This window comes from Procambarus clarkii, chromosome 59, assembly GCF_040958095.1.
Source record: "Procambarus clarkii isolate CNS0578487 chromosome 59, FALCON_Pclarkii_2.0, whole genome shotgun sequence".
Taxonomy (NCBI): Eukaryota; Metazoa; Arthropoda; class Malacostraca; order Decapoda; family Cambaridae; genus Procambarus; species Procambarus clarkii.
In genome coordinates this window covers 19,513,285-19,533,768 of record NC_091208.1, presented here as the reverse complement: position 1 = coordinate 19,533,768, position 20,484 = coordinate 19,513,285, and the positions used below count along the sequence as shown (strand labels likewise).

At 50.1% G+C, this 20,484-nt stretch overlaps 1 protein-coding gene across 6 annotated transcripts in view; it reads right to left on the bottom strand.

Annotated features, from left to right (window-relative positions):
- LOC123768112 (protein tramtrack, beta isoform) overlaps positions 1–20,484 on the bottom strand; it is a 257,505-nt gene that overhangs the window by 52,865 nt on the left and 184,156 nt on the right. The window contains exon 2 of one of the 6 annotated variants that reach the window (XM_045758438.2): positions 9,934–9,978. The exons of the other annotated variants lie outside the window; for them this stretch is intronic. The gene's annotated coding sequence lies outside the window, so the exon portion shown is untranslated. The remainder of the gene's footprint in view (positions 1–9,933; positions 9,979–20,484) is intronic. 6 annotated transcript variants of the gene reach the window in all.

Here is a 20,484-nt window from a genome sequence, read left to right as displayed (position 1 = left end):
CTATCTGTAAGGGTGCCAATTTTGGAGGAAATTGGTTGATGTCAACCTCAGCCACAGATGGCAGCACCTTAGACTTTATTTGTTACTTATTTATTTCCAAGTAACATAAAACATTCTTATAACTTACACTTTTTATTAAATTTACATTAAGGTGTAAGTTTCAAGTAGAGTTCATGTTTCTACAATCTAGATCGACCTTTTTTTTCCTTAGTACATTTATTGATTTTATAATTAGTAATAAAGATGCTATATTTCAATAATTTTTGGGGGGCAACTTTGACTATTTGTATTAGTAAAACTATACATATTTTGGAAAATCCGCTGAATCGGGTCCTTTATTATATGCTAATGTGACAGAAGTGTCATAGATTTAATTTGAAAAAATGTGGTTGAAAATAGAGGTTCAAAATATGTGAAAGTCGTTTAAAAAAAAATTCTTCCTTTCTATTTAGGCTGCCATACTGAAGCTTGGAACAACAGCAGCCCTTTACATATACAACTAGTCCAAAAAGATGTGTTGACATTGAACAACTTTTAAAAAACTAACTGATGGCCCCTTAAAGGAGGTGGGCGAGGAACTCTTTGGGAAAACTAAAGACTCACGAGCGGCCAGTTTCCTGTTCCAGCGTCTCAGTGTCGCAGTTCAGAGAGGAAATGCGTGCTGTATCCTGGGTACCCACCCAACCTCCGAGGAGCTGGACGAGCTCTTCGAACACTGATTGTTATATATATATGTGTGTGTGCAATATATATATATATATATTATATATTATATATATATATATATATATATATATATATATATATATATATATATATATATTTATATATATATATTTTATATTGTAAAATATTGGTGTTTCAACCAGCTGTTTTACTGTTCAGTATTAACCTAAAAGGAACTTATACATCAGAGGACTTGCTAAGAGAGTGGGTGTCGGGACAAGCGACTGCTCCCTCTCAAGATCATTAGCAGCACCACCTTACCTTAAGTTGGGATCTTGCCATACCAGGACACACACACACACACACACACACACACACACACACACACACACACACACACACACACACTTCCCACCTTACCAACCTCGTCAGCTTGAGTGACGTAATGTTTGGTTTAGTAATGTTACATTACGCAATACTCCCCCCCCCTCCCACCATCACCACATTATACTCTAGCTTTATGGTAAGACACACACACACACACACACACACACACACACACACACACACAGAGGGGGCCTCGTAGCCTGGTGGATAGCGCGCAGGATTCGTAATTCTGTGGCGCGGGTTCGATTCCCGCACGAGGCAGAAACAAATGGGCAAAGTTTCTTTCACCCTGAATGCCCCCGTTACCTAGCAGTAAATAGGTACCTGGGAGTTAGTCAGCTGTCACGGGCTGCTTCCTGGGGTGTGTGTGTGTGTGTGGTGTGAAAAAAAATAGTTAGTAAACAGTTGATTGACAGTTGAGAGGCGGGCCGAAAGAGCAAAGCTCAACCCCCGTAAAAACACAACTAGTAAACACAACTAGTAAACACACAGAGCACCGCTCCTGTGCCTGGTAAGTTCACTTCGGGTTCACTGTAACCCGTGCTACTTGCTCCTGTGCCAGGTAAGCTACGGGGTCACCATAGCCCGTGCTACTTGCTCCTGTGCCAGGTAAGCTACGGGGTCACCTAGCCCGTGCTACTTGCTCCTGTGCCAGGTAAGCTACGGGGTCACCTAGCCCGTGCTACTTGCTCCTGTGCCAGGTAAGCTACGGGGTCACCATAGCCCGTGCTACTTGCTCCTGTGCCAGGTAAGCTACGGGGTCACCTAGCCCGTGCTACTTGCTCCTGTGCCAGGTAAGCTACGGTGTCACCATAGCCCGTGCTACTTGCTCCTGTGCCAGGTAAGCTACGGGGTCACCTAGCCCGTGCTACTTGCTCCTGTGCCAGGTAAGCTACGGGGTCACCTAGCCCGTGCTACTTGCTCCTGTGCCAGGTAAGCTACGGGGTCACCTAGCCCGTGCTACTTGCTCCTGTGCCAGGTAAGCTACGGGGTCACCTAGCCCGTGCTACTTGCTCCTGTGCCAGGTAAGCTACGGGGTCAACATAGCCCGTGCTACTTGCTCCTGTGCCAGGTAAGCTACGGGGTCAACATAGCCCGTGCTACTTGCTCCTGTGCCAGGTAAGCTACGGGGTCACCTAGCCCGTGCTACTTGCTCCTGTGCCAGGTAAGCTACGGGGTCACCATAGCCCGTGCTACTTGCAACTTGTTCCGAGCAGCTGAATCTATAACAACAACAATATATAGGTATCCATCCGTACCATGTTAGAAATAAATAAACTTTGACCATGATATCAATGTTTGGGGTTGGTGAGGCAGGCGTTCCTGGCCTCACGATACACCTGCCGAATACTGTAAACTTTTGTATCCTCACGAGACCTACACTAACCTCCTGGTGTATATCTTGAGGCTATCTTGAGATGATTTCGGGGCTTAGCGTCCCCGCGGCCCGGTCCTCGACCAGGCCTCCGTTTTGTTACACATCCCCAGGAAGCAGCCCATAGCAGCTGTCTAACTCCCAGGTACCTATTGACTGGTAGGTAACCGAGGCATCAGGGTGAAAGAAACTCTTTGCCCATTTGCCTCCATCGGTGATCGAACCCGGAACCTCAGGACTACGAATCCGAAGCGCTGTCCACTCGGCTGTCAGGCGCCCTATATTAGACACTAACATCATATATTAGACACTATAACACTATATTAGACACTAACACTCCTCCAAGGAGTGCCGGACCAACCGGGCTGTGGTGGGTATGTGGGCCTGCGGGCCGCTCCAAGCAACAGCCTGGTGGACCAAACTCTCACAAGTCGAGCCTGGCCTCGGGCCGGGCTTGGGGAGTAGAAGAACTCCCAGAACCCCATCAACCAGGTATCTGTCACCTGACCAAGTGAGTATTGAGGTACGGGTTATATATCACATTATATGCTTGAGGTACGGGTTATATATCACATTATATGCTTGTGGAAACCACCTTACAGCAGCCAACTTGGGGTTATGGTGTGGAGCCGGTGGCCGAGCGGACAGCACGCTGGACACATCACTTTTCCAGGTTAAAAAAGATATTATGGATGAAACTAAACGGAAACTAGCCCCCTGCTGCTGAAATAATTTAACTTTTCACTTTTCGGTTTCCAGTTCGGTTTCAACTCTTTTGACCATGTCGTAGCTCAGTCGATAAAGGCAGCGTCTGGGATGATCTCGGACGCAGGTTCGAATCCTCGTCACGGCCCTTGTGGATTTGTTCACTTAATTTACCTTTCCTCCAGTTCACAAATCAATTCGTTCGTTAAACCAGAGTTGAATTGTGTATCGTGAGGCTGGCTGCCCCCCTTCAGGTGGGGATTGGTCCCCCCTTCAGGTGGGGAATGCCCCCCCTACCTCTGCCGGGGGAGACGGTTGTCACCTGGTCAGTAGAGCGACGGTCTCGCTTCATGCAGGTCGGCGTTCAATCCCCGACCGTCCAAGTGGTTGGACACCATTCCTTCCCCCATCCCACGCCAAATCCTTATCCTGATCCTCCGATTGATGAAGATTAAGCCACCCAAAAGGTGGCACGGGCATGAATAGCCCGTAAGACCTGACCCTCCCCTTTTTCAAGTGCTATAGACGTAATGGCTAAGCGCTTTCCCCCCCCCCCCCCCCGTTTCCTTTGCAGGTGGGGAAGAGCACGAGGGCGAGGAGGAGGAGGAAGCAGCGAGGTGTATAGCAAGCACAATCATGGCTCCCTCCAGCCGTCACAGCCTTTCCTGACGTGCTCAGCAGTCTATCTAATGTCCCTCTCCTCCCCCTCCTCTTCTCGCCACATGGGTTGTGGGCGGCGTGGGTGTTCACCGTAGCCACCCCCACCACCACTACCACAACCCCCCCACCACCACCCACCATTACCACCCCCCACCACCCCTACCACTACCACCCCCACCACCACCACTAACCCAGCAACTACACTTGCATAATGCCGGGTCCTTGAAGCCATTCTAAGACTGGCTGGTAGTGTGTCAGTGTGTCAATATATCACCACCACTACCCACGGCGCCACTTATTAACCTAACTCTTAGAACACTAACCTAAACGTAATTATCCAAAAGGTTGAAGGAAAAAATAAGTGTTTCAACTGCCAACTTCACTCCACTTTCTACCATAAAGTGCCCAAAATGAGGGTGTGTACGAACCGCGCCCAGACAGTTGAAACGTGTCGAGGGTGCCAGGGTTCCTGGCACTCCCCTAGGGTGTACTAGATGATAAGTTGACGCGGTAAGGAATCTCAAAATGTGGAGAGGGTGTGTGGTGGGGAGGAAGAGGGGTTGGGGGGGTCATAAGCCTCAACCCCACCACACACCTGTCTCTCACACACACACACACACACACACACACACACACACACACACACACACACACACACACACACACACACACACACACACACACATTAAAAATAACGCGTCGCCAAGAAATGTAAGCACCTAGAGTAAACTTAAGAGAGGCGGCGGCGTCGTCTGGCAAAACGTCTCCAACGACCCCAACAACGCCTCGTTGAACGTTACGTAACGGGCCAGAGAGAGCCAGGGAACACACTGGCACTTGCTGGCTCACGGCAGGGGCACAAGACGGCAGATGAGACGGGAGATGAGACGGGAGGGGGGCGGGGGAAGTGAAACAGGACAGGGCACATGGCTTAGCGTTCGGGGCTTACCGTCCCCATGCCCGGTCCTCTCCTTTTTGTTACACCCACCCCCCACCACCCAGGAAGCAGCCCGTAGCAGCTGTCTAACTCCCAGGTACCTATTTCCTTGCTAGGTAACAAGGGCATTAGGGTGAAAGAATATTGTTGCCCATTTTTCTCCGCCTCCACCGGGGTATCGAACCCGGAATCTCAGGACTACGAAACCGAAGTGCTGTCCACTCAGCTGCCAGGCGCTTCAGGCCACTCGTGTTGGACACAGTGGCACCTCTCAGAGACTCTCAGCTCCCTGACAAGAGGTAGCAAGCTTACCTTAGCTGCCCCCAGCACCCACACCTCGTGTCAGCAAGGCGGACAGCCCGCCTGCTTTCATAACTTTCAAAGTATGTCCCATTTCTAAACTTCCCCTTCACCATTTCCCTCCAGCCTCTTTACTAAAAAAAAAAAAAAAAAATATGGAGATGCCTAATACTTTAAACTATCCGGGGGATATAAATAAGAAAATAAAATAAACCTGTCCTAGTTACAGATGGGTGGTGGGTGGGCGTGGGGGGGGGGAACAAGGAGACGGGGTGGGGGGGACGGGGGGGACAAGGGACGTAGGGGGGGGGAACAAGGGGACGGGACGGGGGGGACAAGGGGGACGGGACGGGGGGGGACAAGGGGACGTAGGGGGGGGGGGCAGAAGGCAGAGAGCTTTAATTTTTTTTTTTTTTTAGTAAAGAGGCAGAGGCGAAGGAAAACTTTTAGAAATGGGAAATATTGTATGAGTTATGATAGCAGGCGGCCTGTCCGCCTTGAGGGGGGAGTAAAAAGAGGGAGGAGGGGGAGGGGGCGCCGAGGGGAATAAAAAGAGGGGAATGGGGGGGCAGAGATGGCCCCCCTATAGCCCCCCCCCCGCCTCTCCCACCTGCCAAAAGGGGTTAAAATACTCCCTGTATTACTTCTCTGAAAAACACACACACACACACAAACACACACGGGTCGCCGGTGGCTGTGTGGAAAGCACGCTGGACACGTAATCCTGTGGCCCGGGTTCGATTCCCGGCGCCGGCGAGACACAGACAAAACGAGGCAGACCCAAGGGGCCTCGTAGCCTGGTGGATAGCGCGCAGAACTCGTAATTCTGTGACGCGGGTTCGATTCCCGCACGAGGCAGAAACAAATGGGCAAAGTTTCTTTCCCCCTAAGTGCCCCTGTTACCTAGCAGTAAATAGGTACCTGGGAGTTAGTCAGCTGTCACGGGCTGCTTCCTGGTGTGTGTGTGTGTGTGTGTGTGTGTGTGTGTGTGTGTGTGTGTGTGTGTGTGTGTGTGTGTGTGTGTGTGGGGTGTGGGGGGAAAAAAAAAAGTAGTTAGTAAACAGTTGATTGACAGTTGAGAGGCGGGCCGAAAGAGCAAAGCTCAACCCCCGCAAAACACAACTAGTAAACACACGGTGGCACGGTGTCAAATGCCAGGGGTCACACGTGGCACGGTGTCAAATGCCAGGGGTCACACGTGGCACGGTGTCAAATGCCAGGGGTCACACGTGGCACGGTGTCAAATGCCAGGGGTCACACGTGGCACGGTGTCAAATGCCAGGGGTCACACGTGGCACGGTGTCAAATGCCAGGGGTCACACGTGGCACGGTGTCAAATGCCAGGGGTCACACGTGACACAGATGTCAAGTGCCAGGGGTCACACGTGACACAGGTGTCAAGTGCCAGGGGTCACACGTGACACAGGTGTCAAGTGCCAGGGGTCACACATGACACAGGTGTCAAGTGCCAGGGGTCACACATGACACAGGTGTCAAGTGCCAGGGGTCACACATGACACAGGTGTCAAGTGCCAGGGGTCACACATGACACAGGTGTCAAGTGCCAGGGGTCACACATGACACAGGTGTCAAGTGCCAGGGGTCACACGTGGCACGGTGTCAAGTGCCAGGGGTCACACGTGACACAGGTGTCAAGTGCCAGGGGTCACACGTGACACAGGTGTCAAGTGCCAGGGGTCACACGTGACACAGGTGTCAAGTGCCAGGGGTCACACGTGGCACGGTGTCAAGTGCCAGGGGTCACACGTGACACAGGTGTCAAGTGCCAGGGGTCACACGTGACACAGGTGTCAAGTGCCAGGGGTCACACATGACACAGGTGTCAAGTGCCAGGGGTCACACATGACACAGGTGTCAAGTGCCAGGGGTCACACATGACACAGGTGTCAAGTGCCAGGGGTCACACATGACACAGGTGTCAAGTGCCAGGGGTCACACATGACACAGGTGTCAAGTGCCAGGGGTCACACATGACACAGGTGTCAAGTGCCAGGGGTCACACATGACACAGGTGTCAAGTGCCAGGGGTCACACATGACACAGGTGTCAAGTGCCAGGGGTCACACATGACACAGGTGTCAAATGCCAGGGGTCACACATGACACAGGTGTCAAGTGCCAGGGGTCACACATGACACAGGTGTCAAGTGCCAGGGGTCACACATGACACAGGTGTCAAGTGCCAGGGGTCACACATGACACAGGTGTCAAATGCCAGGGGTCACACATGACACAGGTGTCAAGTGCCAGGGGTCACACATGACACAGGTGTCAAGTGCCAGGGGTCACACATGACACAGGTGTCAAGTGCCAGGGGTCACACATGACACAGGTGTCAAATGCCAGGGGTCACACATGACACAGGTGTCAAGTGCCAGGGGTCACACATGACACAGGTGTCAAGTGCCAGGGGTCACACATGACACAGGTGTCAAGTGCCAAGGTGAAAGGTTCGCGCGTGTTGTATAACTTTATTCCAGTAATTTTGTTTCAAAGTTGGAACATGTTAAATTCGAGTTAATTATTTAAAATAATCATCCCTCTATCTTATCACATCCCTTTAACATAATTGTTGGAAGTAATCATACCTTTTTTCCCGCCTGGATTCCAGGACGTGCTTATTTCCGGTTGGTTATCTTGAGATGACTTCGGGGCTTAGCGTCCCCGCGGCCCGGTCCTCGACCAGGCCTCCTTTTTGTTACCCCCCCCCCAGGAAGCAGCCCGTGGCAGCTGTCTAACTCCCAGGTACCTATTGTGCCTCCAGTCGTGCCTCTTAATTCAGATTGACTAATTTTGGAAGTATCTTTACTGCGTGCCTTTGTTGTCAGTTGCCCGCGGAGCCCATCCTGGGTGAAAGAAACTCTGCCCATCTGTTTCCGCCGGCGCCGGGAATCGAACCCCGGTGGTCCACAGGACTACGTGTCCAGCGTGCTGTCCCACTCACAGCCACCAGCATCCTGGTGTGTGTGTGTGTGTGTGTGTGTGTGTGTGTGTGTGTGTGTGTGTGTGTGGGGAGGAGGGAGGGTATTAGTTGAAGGGGGGAAGAGGGGGGGTGTTAGGAAGAGGAAGGAGGGGAGGAAGAGAGGGGGTGTTAGGAAGAGGAAGAAGGGGGGGGGGGAGGAGAGGGAGGTGTTAGAAGGAAGGGGGGGGTGGAGGGGCTAGTAAAGGGGGGTTATCTTGAGATGATTTCGGGGCTTTTTAGTGTCCCCGCGGCCAGGTCCTCGACCAGGCCTCCACCCCCAGGAAGCAGCCCGTGACAGCTGACTAACACCCAGGTACCTATTTTACTGCTAGGTAACAGGGGCATAGGGTGAAAGAAACTCTGCCCATTGTTTCTCGCCGGCGCCTGGGATCGAACCCGGGACCACAGGATCACAAGTCCAGCGTGCTGTCCGCTCGGCCGACCGGCTCGGCTCCGACGGGGTGGCCGAAGCAGTTCCTCCAGCACCAGGGGCCACACGTCCCAGACAAAACACAGCCCACCCACGGCAACAATACAGAGGTGGCCACGCCCCCTCACTACCACCACAACCTCCTTCCATCCTCACCTCTTCTCCTTCCTCACCTCCACAAGGTGTCTTACCTTTACATTTTCAATCATTCTACACACACACACACACACACACACACACACACACACACACACACACACACACACACACACACACACACACACACACACACAGTGTCAGAGTGGTTGACAAATGGAATGCATTAGGAAGTGATGTGGTGGAGGCTGACTCCATACACAGTTTCAAGTGTAGATATGATAGAGCCCAATAGGCTCAGGAACCTGTACACCTGTTGATTGACGGTTGAGAGGCGGGACCAAAGAGCCAGAGCTCAACCCCGCAAGCACAACTAGGCGAGTACACCCCCCCCCCCACACACACAACTAGGTGAGTACACCACTATGCACAACACCTTAACAACTGTTGTGCATAGTGGTACATTACAGGGGGAGGGGAGGGGGCGGCATACACTAAGATAACACCAGTAAAACTCTATCGTGAACAACTAAGTACATAAAAACGGGACATAGTTTAGAGAAGATAAACAACCTACGTCAGAGGAGCACTAGGAACATGCAGCACTGGCATGGAAGCTTCATCTTGTGAAGCAAAAGCTCGAGAAAGTTGAGAGGTCTGCAACAAAACTGTTGTGCCTAAGAAACGTAACTAAGAAAGGGCGGATGACAGGTTGACGGAGCTCAACCTCACTCCCAAAAAAGAAGTTTCAGGACACCTTCACAACTTTCACAAAACTGACAAGAATGAAAGGTGGACAGGGGAGAATATTTCCTTAGTGATTCCTAATAAAACGAAGGGAAGGGAACTATCAGGGGGGAAAGCGTTGTTGTTTAAGATTCAGCTACTGGGAACAAAAAGTTCCAAGTAGCACGGGCTATGGTGAGCCCGTAGACGGTGGTTCTGTACAAAACACCATAAACGGCTAGTTGTAAGATTACGGGATATTCATGCCCGTGCCACCTATTAGGTGGCTTAATCTTCCTCAATCAATCTTTACTCGTAAGAATGCAAGTAAAAAGCACTGGTGGTTCTGGTGGGAGTCGACGCAAGCAGGGCACCGCTCCAGTGCCAGGTAAGTCCGCTACGGGCTCACCATAGCCCGTGCTACTTGGAACTTGTTCCGAGTAGCTGAATCTACAACAACAACAACATGGTGGGAGTCGAACACGGGAGACATCTCCCGTCACGCAGGGTGCAGTCGCACCTCCACAGATCTCCAGTATCAGCTCTTGATACTGGTAATGGCTCAAAAGGGCCACCACTTACGGGGCTATTCATGCCCGTGCCAGCTTTAGATGGCTTAATCTTCATCAATCTGGTGGGAGGAGAACACGGAGGGAGGTCAGTACTCACTGTGGTGCTTCCATGTGGGCGGCTCCTGCTCCTCTTTACACTTACCTGAAACAAACGTGTACAAATATTAATATCAATACTATTAATAGTTAATATATAACTTAGTTATAACTAAAACTCTTAAGATAACTACCATAACTATTATTCCCAGAATGTTAACATTGTTATAATATTTTTGGTTATTATTTGCAGTCTATATTTTGTTAAGAAACTTACACTATGGAGGTGGTGAGTTAGTGTACTCAGCAAAGCATATGCTACACCCCCCCCCCCTCCCACCCAATTGAGTACCCAACTACTCAGTCGAACCCAAACTGAGTACCAACTGAGTACCCAAATGAGTCACAGGGACGTTAGAAAGAATTTTTTCAGTGTCAAAGTAGTTAACAAGTGGAATGCATTAGGCAGTGGTGTTTTTTTTTTCTTCTTCTTCTTTTTACCACAGACGTGGCCAGACATTTACAATGCTAACCAGCATATATACATTTTCTTCTGTCCTCCATGGACAGGGTTAGAGAAATGTTAAACATATAGTTCAAGGGTTTATTGAACACTCAACCACAGAAGGTGATTCGGTGCTTTTAAAATGCTAAGCTAACCTACATACGTAAATACATAGATACACAGATTTACGTATGCCCTACATAAAGTGTTTGATGTGTCTTTTACATAGTGTCATTAATGTACATTCACAAAGGTGAAATGTAATTCTGATCAGCTTCCATATATACTTTATACCCATACATATACATACACACACACACATACATACATATATACACACACATGCATTCACATCTGTCTCATTTACTCTGACAGGGTGAGATAGCTGATAAAGAAACTAGTATGCAATTAAGCACTTAATCACTGAAGGTGATTAAGGTGCTTTTACAAGCTCAGGTTATATAGTTACATCATATATATACATTGTATAAATGATATATTACATGGTCAATCTTGGATACAAGTCCAATATATCAAGTGTTCCAGTACTCATATAGTAATTACACAGTTCAGCATACCTTAGCCCAGGAGGGCGAAAGTCAGTCAGTATGGGACATTCTACAATATAATGTTCAAGAGAGTGCATGTTTTCTCTTTCACAAAGTTGACACATTGTGTACTCGACATTTGGGTTTTGAGAAAGCTGCCAGATACGTCTATATCCCAGGTGTATTCTGGCCACTATAACATCACATTGCCGGGTTCTTGTTCTATTAGTCCCATATGTGAATGTCTCCTCACGATATCTATCATAATATTTATGTGGAGGCTGACTTCATACACAGTTTCAAATGTAGATATGATAGAGCCCAATAGGCTCAGGAACCTGTACACCAGGTGATTGACGGTTGAGAGGCGGGACCAAAGAACCAAAGCTCAACCCCCGCAAGCACAACTAGATGAGTGCACAGACAGACAGACAGATCACTGTCCGTGCCAATCACAGCCTTTATGAACCCTGCATTATGAACAATGTATCGAGATTGGAGTCACTAGGCACCCCTCAACACCCCCCCCCCCCCAAACTCCTTAAGGTCACCTTGAGGTGCTTCCGGGGCTTAGCATCCCCGCGGCCCGGTCGTCGACCAGGCCTCCCACAATCTCCCCCCCCCCATTGGAAAAGGGGGTTTCCGCAGGCCAATGGAAACTTCTTAAGTCTACCCTTCGTAGACTTAAGAAGTTTTCAAGCCTTGCCCCAACTAGCCTTCCGTGGAACCCTGCCCACCAACGGGTTTACAACCAGGGGTCAGATTCACTTAAGTACTTACGCAAGCACTTACGAACGTGTACATCTTTCCTCAATCTTTGACGGCTTTGGTTACATTTATTAAACAGTTTACAAGCATGAAAACTTCCCATTCAACTGTTATTATAGTTATAAACAGCCTCCTGGTGCTTCGGAGCTCATTAACTGTTTAATAATTGGAAACAAAGCCGCCAAAGATTGAGAAAAGATGGACAGGATCGTAAGTGTTTGCGTAAGTGCTTCGTGAATCTAGCCCCAGGTCTCTCCCCACTTACGACTGGCCAAACGTGGACGACAAGTTATTAAGAATCGTGGCCCCAGCGTCCGTCCTTGCTTGCCCGAGGCCTTAATTAACACTGTCAATATTTGTCTCTCGCCTCCCACAACCATTTTGCCCGGCATCCACCTTTTTGCAGACATCCTTATATCCACACCTGCAGCTAGAGGCAGGTGTTATACAAGTGTTGTAGACATGTGTGTGTGTGTGTGTGTGTGTGTGTGTGTGTGTGTGTGTGTGTGTGTGTGTGTGTGTGTGTGTGTGTGTGTGTGTGTGTGTGTGTGGCAGGCATGCTGGCTGGCTGGCTGGCCAGCTGCTCGGACGTCCGCTCACCGCCTCGCGACTGTATACCTCACGCCTATACCTGGCTACCTACTGACCAACATAACCCAAGTACCCGCATACGCACTCATACGCACGCATACACACGCACGCGCGTGTGGAAATAAACGAGGGTGGCTCTCAAAAACTGAGGGAAAGTGAGAGGGGAAACAATCAAGATGGAGAGAACCGTGTGAGGAAGAATCCAGATGGAGGAGAGTGAACTTGCGGGGTGCCTCAAGGATCACGGCATTAACCCGTTCACTTTGATTTTGTTGTGCAGGTCAAGTGGACTGACCGCCGATACCTACACTCGGAATCTTGAGGTTATCTTGAGATGATTTCGGGGCTTAGTGTCCCCGCGGCCCGGTCCTTGACCAGGCCTCCACCCCCAGGAAGCAGCCCGTGACAGCTGACTAACACCCAGGTACCTATTTACTGCTAGGTAACAGGGGCTCTGTTACAGGGGGTAACAAGAAACTCTGCCCATTGTTTCTCGCCGGCGCCCGGGATCGAACCCGGGACCACAGGATCACGCGTACAGTGTTCTGTCCGCTCAGCCACCGGCTCCTCAATCCACACACACACACACACACACACACACACACACACAAACACTGTAACAAACCTTTTAGAATTCTATGATAAAGTAACAAGGATAAGGCAGGACAGAGAAGGCTGGGCAGACTGCATATTTCTTGACTGCCAAAAGGCCTTTGATACGGTACCGCACATGAGACTGCTATACAAACTTGAGAGGCAGGCAGGAGTAAGCGGAAAGGCCCTAGTATGGGTGAAGAACTACCTAACAGGAAGGAGCCAGAGGGTAATGGTAAGGGGCGAAAAGTCGGACTGGCGAACAGTAACAAGTGGAGTACCTCAAGGATCGGTGCTGGGACCAATCCTCTTTCTAATTTACGTAAATGATATGTTTACAGGAGTGGAATCATACATGTCAATGTTTGCAGATGACGCAAAATTAATGAGAAGAGTTGTGACAGACGAGGATTGTAGGATCCTCCAAGAGGACTTAAACAGGCTGCAGAGATGGTCAGGGAAATGGCTACTGGAGTTTAACACCAGTAAATGTAAAGTTATGGAAATGGGACCAGGTGACAGGAGACCAAAGGGACAGTACACAATGAAGGGGAACAGCCTACCTGTAACGATTCGAGAAAGAGACCTGGGAGTGGATGTGACACCTAATCTAACTCCTGAGGCACATATAAATAGGATAACGACAGCAGCGTACTCTACACTGGCGAAAATTAGAACTTCATTCAGAAACCTAAATGAGGAAGCTTTTAGGGCACTTTACACTGCCTACGTGAGACCCGTCTTAGAGTATGCCGCGCCATCATGGAGCCCCCACCTGAAGAAACACAAAGAAACTGGAGAAGGTTCAGAGGTTTGCGACGAGGCTTGTCCCAGAGTTACGAGGGATGGGATATGAAGAGCGGCTGAAGGAACTGAACCTAACGACACTAGAGAAAAGAAGGGAGAGAGGAGATATGATAGGGACATATAAAATACTCAGGGGAATTGACAAAGTGGAAATAGATGAAATGTTCACACGTAATAATAACAGAACGAGGGGACATGGGTGGAAACTGGAAACTCAGATGAGTCACAGAGATGTTAGGAAGTTTTCTTTTAGCGTGAGAGTAGTAGAAAAATGGAATGCACTTGGGGAACAGGTTGTGGAAGCAAATACTATTCATACTTTTAAAACTAGGTATGATAGGGAAATGGGACAGGAGTCATTGCTGTAAACAACTGATAGCTAGAAAGGCGGGATCCAAGAGTCAATGCTCGATCCTGCAAGCACATATAGGTGAGTACACACACACACACACATCCCCAGGAAGGAGCCCGTAGCAGCCGTCTAATTCCCAGGTACCTATTTAGTGCTAGGTGAACAGGCGCATCAGGGTGCAAGAAACTGCCAATTTGTTTCCGCCTCTGCGGGGAATCGAGCCCGGGCCCTTAGGACTACGACCCACGGGCGCTGTCCATTCAGCCGCGACGTCCCACGTGTGCGTGCGAGCGCGCGCGTTAGCGAAGTTAGGATGAGTTATATCTACTACATCGTAGTAGCTAATAGAGAAAGGGAAGGGAATTATTAAGGGGAAAGCGCCAAGCCATTACGACTATACAGCACTTGGAAGGGATCAAGACCAGGATTGGGGATGGGACGGAGAGAAGTAATGGTGCCCAACCAATTTGACTGTCGGGGATTGAACGCCGACCTGCATGAAGCGAGACTGTCACTTTACCGTCCAGCCCAAGTGGCTGGGTTGCTAACATCTACACTGCATATCCCCTATTTGTGCCTGCATATCTGCCGGCACAAGTAGTAAACGCACGCACGCACGCACGCACAGGAGGGTGGGTGGGTAGGAGAGGTGGGAGGGAGGGAGGGGGGGGGGGGGGGGGACGGTGGTGGTGTTAAGAGATTGGGACAAACGCTAGGTGACTCCGGCAGTTAGCGGGGCGAATTGCGGTTAGCGGAGTCAAGGTCGAGGTGCACCGCTACCCGCCCCGCCCCCCCCCCCCCCCCCCCCCCCGCCACACGTCCACAACCCTCAGTCCCCCCCCCCCTCCACCCCTCTCCTACATGCCAACCTTGTGCCACACCTCACAACAACGCTCCGTGCCATGCGGCAACGACGTGGCACGGAGGTTATCTTGAGATGATTTCGGGGCTTTAGTGTCCCCGCGGCCCGGTCCTCGACCAAGCCTCCACCCCCAGGCAGCAGCCCGTGACAGCTGACTAACACCCAGGTACCTATTTTACTGCTAGGTAACAGGGCCATAGGGTGAAAGAAACTGCCTATTGTTTCTCGCCGGCGCCTGGGATCGAACCCAGGACCACAGGATCACAAGTCCAGCGTGCTGTCCGCTCGGCCGACCGGCTCCCTATGGCATGACATGACATGTCCATGACAATACCATCTTCCAACACAACCCTAACTGGGGAGCCGGTCGGCCGAGCGGACAGCACACTGGACTTGTGATCCTGTTGTCCCGGGTTCGATCCCGGGCGCCGGCGAGAAACAATGGGCAGAGTTTCCTTCACCCCTATGCCCCTGTTACCTAGCAGTAAAATAGGTACCTGGGTGTTAGTCAGCTGTCACGGGCTGCTTCCTGGGGGTGGAGGCCTGGTCGAGGACCGGGCCGCGGGGACACTAAAAAGCCCCGAAATCATCTCATAACCTCAAGATAACCCTGCAACACTACGGACATCCGGCACCAACCCTACCAACATACATCCTACACCATTACAACAGCTGCCCAAAATCGGGACAAATACAACAACAATCATATTTGTTCACCTGTTGTGCCATCTTAAAAACTGTCACAACATACACAGTTGTAACCTAACGAGCTTAATCAACAGAGACAGACAGACAGACCCAAGCAACTTACCTAACCTTACCAAACGTGAATGATCTCTTGGCCGTAACATCTGCTATGAAATCACTGTAATCTTTTCCTCTCAAATCTGTACATTATAATTATTATTGCTAAAACATTAAGAGATATGCTGGACACAGATCCTTGGGACGTACCTACGTGACATGAATCACCTGTCATAGTTTGTAATGGCAAGATTCTGGTACAGGATGAACAAGCCAGCTGGTTTTCTTCCTATTGGGGAGTGTTGTACATGCTGCTATGGCGGTGTGTCCACTCACAGGATGAGTGGTGCTGCCCAATACTGTCACTATGGCGGTGTGTCCACTCACAGGATGAGTGACGCTGCCCAATACTGTCACTATGGCGGTGTGTCCACTCACAGGATGAGTGGCGCTGCTCAATACTGTCACTATGGCAGTGTGTCCACTCACAGGATGAGTGACGCTGCCCAATACTGTCACTATGGCGGGTGTGTCCACTCACAGGATGAGTGGCGCTGCTCAATACTGTCACTATGGCGGTGTGTCCACTCACAGGATGAGTGACGCTGCCCAATACTGTCACTATGGCGGGTGTGTCCACTCACAGGATGAGTGGTGCTGCCCAATACTGTCACTATGGCGGTGTGTTCACTCTCAGGATGAGTGACGCTGCCCAATACTGTCACTATGGCGGTGTGTTCACTCACAGGATGAGTGGCGCTGCCCAATACTGTCACTATGGCGGTGTGTCTACTCACAGGATGAGTGGCGCTGCCCAATACTGTCACTATGGCGGTGTGTCTACTCACAGGATGAGTGGCGCTGCCCAATACTGTCACTATGGCGGTGTGTCCACTCACAGGATGAGTGACGCTGCCCAATACTGTCACTATGGCGGGTGTGTCCACTCACAGGATGAGTGGCGCTGCTCAATACTGTCACTATGGCGGTGTGTCCACTCACAGGATGAGTGACGCTGCCCAATACTGTCACTATGGCGGGTGTGTCCACTCACAGGATGAGTGGTGCTGCCCAATACTGTCACTATGGCGGTGTGTTCACTCTCAGGATGAGTGACGCTGCCCAATACTGTCACTATGGCGGTGTGTTCACTCACAGGATGAGTGGCGCTGCCCAATACTGTCACTATGGCGGTGTGTCCACTCACAGGATGAGTGGCGCTGCCCAATACTGTCACTATGGCGGTGTGTCCACTCACAGGATGAGTGGCGCTGCCCAATACTGTCACTATGGCGGTGTGTCCACTCTCAGGATGAGTGGTGCTGCCCAATACTGTCACTATGGCGGTGTGTCCACTCTCAGGATGAGTGACGCTGCCCAATACTGTCACTATGGCGGTGTGTTCACTCACAGGATGAGTGACGCTGCCCAATACTGTCACTATGGCGGTGTGTCCACTCACAGGATGAGTGGCGCTGCCCAATACTGTCACTATGGCGGTGTGTCCACTCACAGGATGAGTGACGCTGCCCAATACTGTCACTATGGCGGTGTGTCCACTCACAGGATGAGTGGCGCTGCCCAATACTGTCACTATGGCGGTGTGTCCATTCACAGGATGAGTGGCGCTGCCCAATACTGTCACTATGGCGGTGTGTCCACTCACAGGATGAGTGGCGCTGCCCAATAAACTCGCCCCTCGGGGCAAAATTTAAAATAAATAAATAAATACTATGATAAAATGTATTCCTTGAAAACTGTTGCATTGACCAACTGCAAATCTAAATTGCCTTAAATGAACAAATCCACAATTATTGCCTTGTATAGGAACTGCCTTGAGTCACTTCTTGTAACCTCTTGTGATATGAAAAGGATGGGTATGGGGTGCATAATAAACTTAAAGACACTAGCCATATACAGTCGAGCTTTTGAACCTCACAACAAAATATGGAACGGAAAAAATTTAATGATGTTTGTGGAAGGGAAAACAGGTTGGGGCGCTGGTATCTTATGAAAACAAAGTGTCCATTAGAGGCAAGATAACCGTCACGATGGTACGTCTATGGGATGAATTATAGAGCACCACGCCGGCACACACGTCACAGAGAGCCTCTTGTGTTGTAGAGGCGCTCTAGCTGCTTCACCACTCCTTATTCCTTACGCCCCGGGGGGAGGCGCAGAGGTGCTTCATCTTGGGGTCATCCTCTATTACTCCTCACAATCTTCTCTCCTCAACCATCTCATTATTTGAAGTCTTGTACAAACATCGTTATACTCTCGCCTCCTAGGGAAGGTTATGTGGGGGGGGGAGGTGGAGGTGTGGGGGGGGGGAGGGAGGGAGGTGGAGGTGTGGGGGGGGGAGGGAGGGAGGTGGAGGTGTGGGGGTGTAAGTGTGGACATACAAGTGTGGGGGGGGGAATAAGGGGGGGGGGGGAGTACGCTTACAGTTGGTAGTGAGTCACGGTGGAAGCAGGTGTTCACGGGTGTAGGTGTAGCAAAATCTTGCTAAAGGTGTAGGGGAGAGGGGAGGGGTGTTAGTGGGGTGGGGTGGGGTGGGGTGGGGTGGGGTGGGGTGGGGTGGGGTGGGGTGGGGTGGGGTGGGGTGGGGTGGGGTATTAGTGGGGGTGGGGGTGTTAGTGGGGCAGCCCGTCCTCAAAAAATGGGGAGGTAAATGTAACAGCATAAGTGTAATTATGTACTATTCATAGCAGTCAGGAATTGTACTTATTTTAACTTAGCATTAAACCGTACTGTCAAATATATTGTGAATATTCGAGTTTACCTGAAAAGCTGAATAGAAAACCACAACCTAACCTAACCTCCTTAGTGTTTGAAGATAAGCATTTTATTGCTTCTTAATTACAATCAGTACTTAACCTATCTTCTTGAGGTTATCTTGAGATGATTTCGGGGCTTTAGTGTCCCCGCGGCCCGGTCCTCGACCAGGCCTCCACCCCCAGGAAGCAGCCCGTGACAGCTGACTAACACCCAGGTACCTATTTACTGCTAGGTAACAGGGGCATAGGGAGAAAGAAACTCTGCCCATTGTTTCTCGCCGGTGCCCGGGATCGAACCCGGGACCACAGGATCACAGTCCAGCGTGCTGTCCGCTCGGCCGACCGGCTCCCTAGGCACTATAGCTATAGTGATATTACAGTTTTACAAAACTAATAAAAAACTAAAATACATCAATAAGTTGTAAAGTAACTCGATATTTAAAATTTGTGTAGAGCGAATTGAACTTGAAAACTTTATCCTAAAATTCTGAGTGTCTTAACAGAAAACGAGAATAAATGGGGAAGTAAATGTAACAGTCCCATAAGTAAAATTATGTACTATGTATGACAGTAAGGAAATATACTCATTACACTTAGTATTAAACCGTACTGTCAATTCGGAGGATGGGTTGCAGCGGGGGGGGGGGGTGTTACCTGCTTGATGGATTTCTGGGAGTTGTTCTACTCCAAGCCCGGCCCGAGGCCAGGTTCGACTTGCGAGAGCTTGGTCTCGATTAGGCTGTTGCGTGGAGCCGTTAGCGATTGGGGTGGAGCATGAGGAGTCAATCACTCCACATGCTGCATCCCGATCGCTCACACTTAGCAGCATGGAGAATACATCACATACTCTGTCGTTGTCGCCCAAATAAAATGCCAACCAGGACCATCAAAATCGCTACTAGCAGGCAAGACCAAGGCAGCAATTGAATTCATAAACTGAGAAGCAATGGAAAATTAGCACAAACAAAAGTTCCAGATAATTCACATTGCTAAAAGAAACCCAGACCCCATCATCCTTGACAACCGTCCGATCCAATATGTGGAGGTAGGCAGAATACTGGGACTCATTATCAATAGAACAGGGATAAAAATTCACGTAAGGGACCGATTAAGCAAAGCAGCCTTAGGAAAACTGAGGAGATTCCGAAGCCTCAGTACAAACATACAAATCCACCTATATAAGGCTCTAGTTCGGCGGCATCTAGAGTATCCCCCAGTACCACTACACACCATAAAGAAAACTAACTTGCAGAAACTGCAAGCAGTGCAAATTAAGGCGCTAAGGAGAGCAGCAAAACACCGTCCACCATATGATCAGAATCCAGGAGCTCCATGAGCTCCTGAACATACAGCCACTAAACATCAGACTGCAGCACCAAGCCATAAGGGTGTGGAACACCATCGAAATGTTAGAGGACCCAGTGTTAGACAGATTACTCCAAGATGAGACGCCCCGCTCCCACAGTACAAGAGATTTACTAGATGAAAACCGCGCCCCACAGTACATAATTCCCGGGTGAAATACTGGCCAGAAATGACTCCCCCCCCCCCCCCTTTTTATGGGTCACGCATGCGTGGATACTCAGCCCGATCTCACGAGCGTGCCCAACGTCAAGAAACCGTCGTACTAAAGTGCCCTTATCCTAACCTACCAAAGGACCCAAAACAGAAAACGAGACTGTCAATTTTCGCGAGCCGCTGCCATTTTCTAGTACGACGATTTTTGGCCTTAGTGTACGTCAACACGCGACGCTGTTAGGTTGACCACGACCTCTGAAGGGGAGACTCACTCCCTCTTGTTCTAACGGTCAACTGGAACACACTTCGAATACTGGTTGATACCTGGTTGATGGGGTTCTGGGAGCTCCTGGTTGATGGGGTTCTGGGAGTTCTTCTCCCCAAGCCCGGCCCGAGGCCAGGCTTGACTTGTGAGAGTTTGGTCCACCAGGCTGTTGCTTGGAGCTCACTCCTATTAACTAGCAATCCCCGGCGCTGGAATACTACCTTGTTATAGCCTTGGTTTCTTAACCCTATTTCCTCGCAATGATGACACGGGCGGTTGTG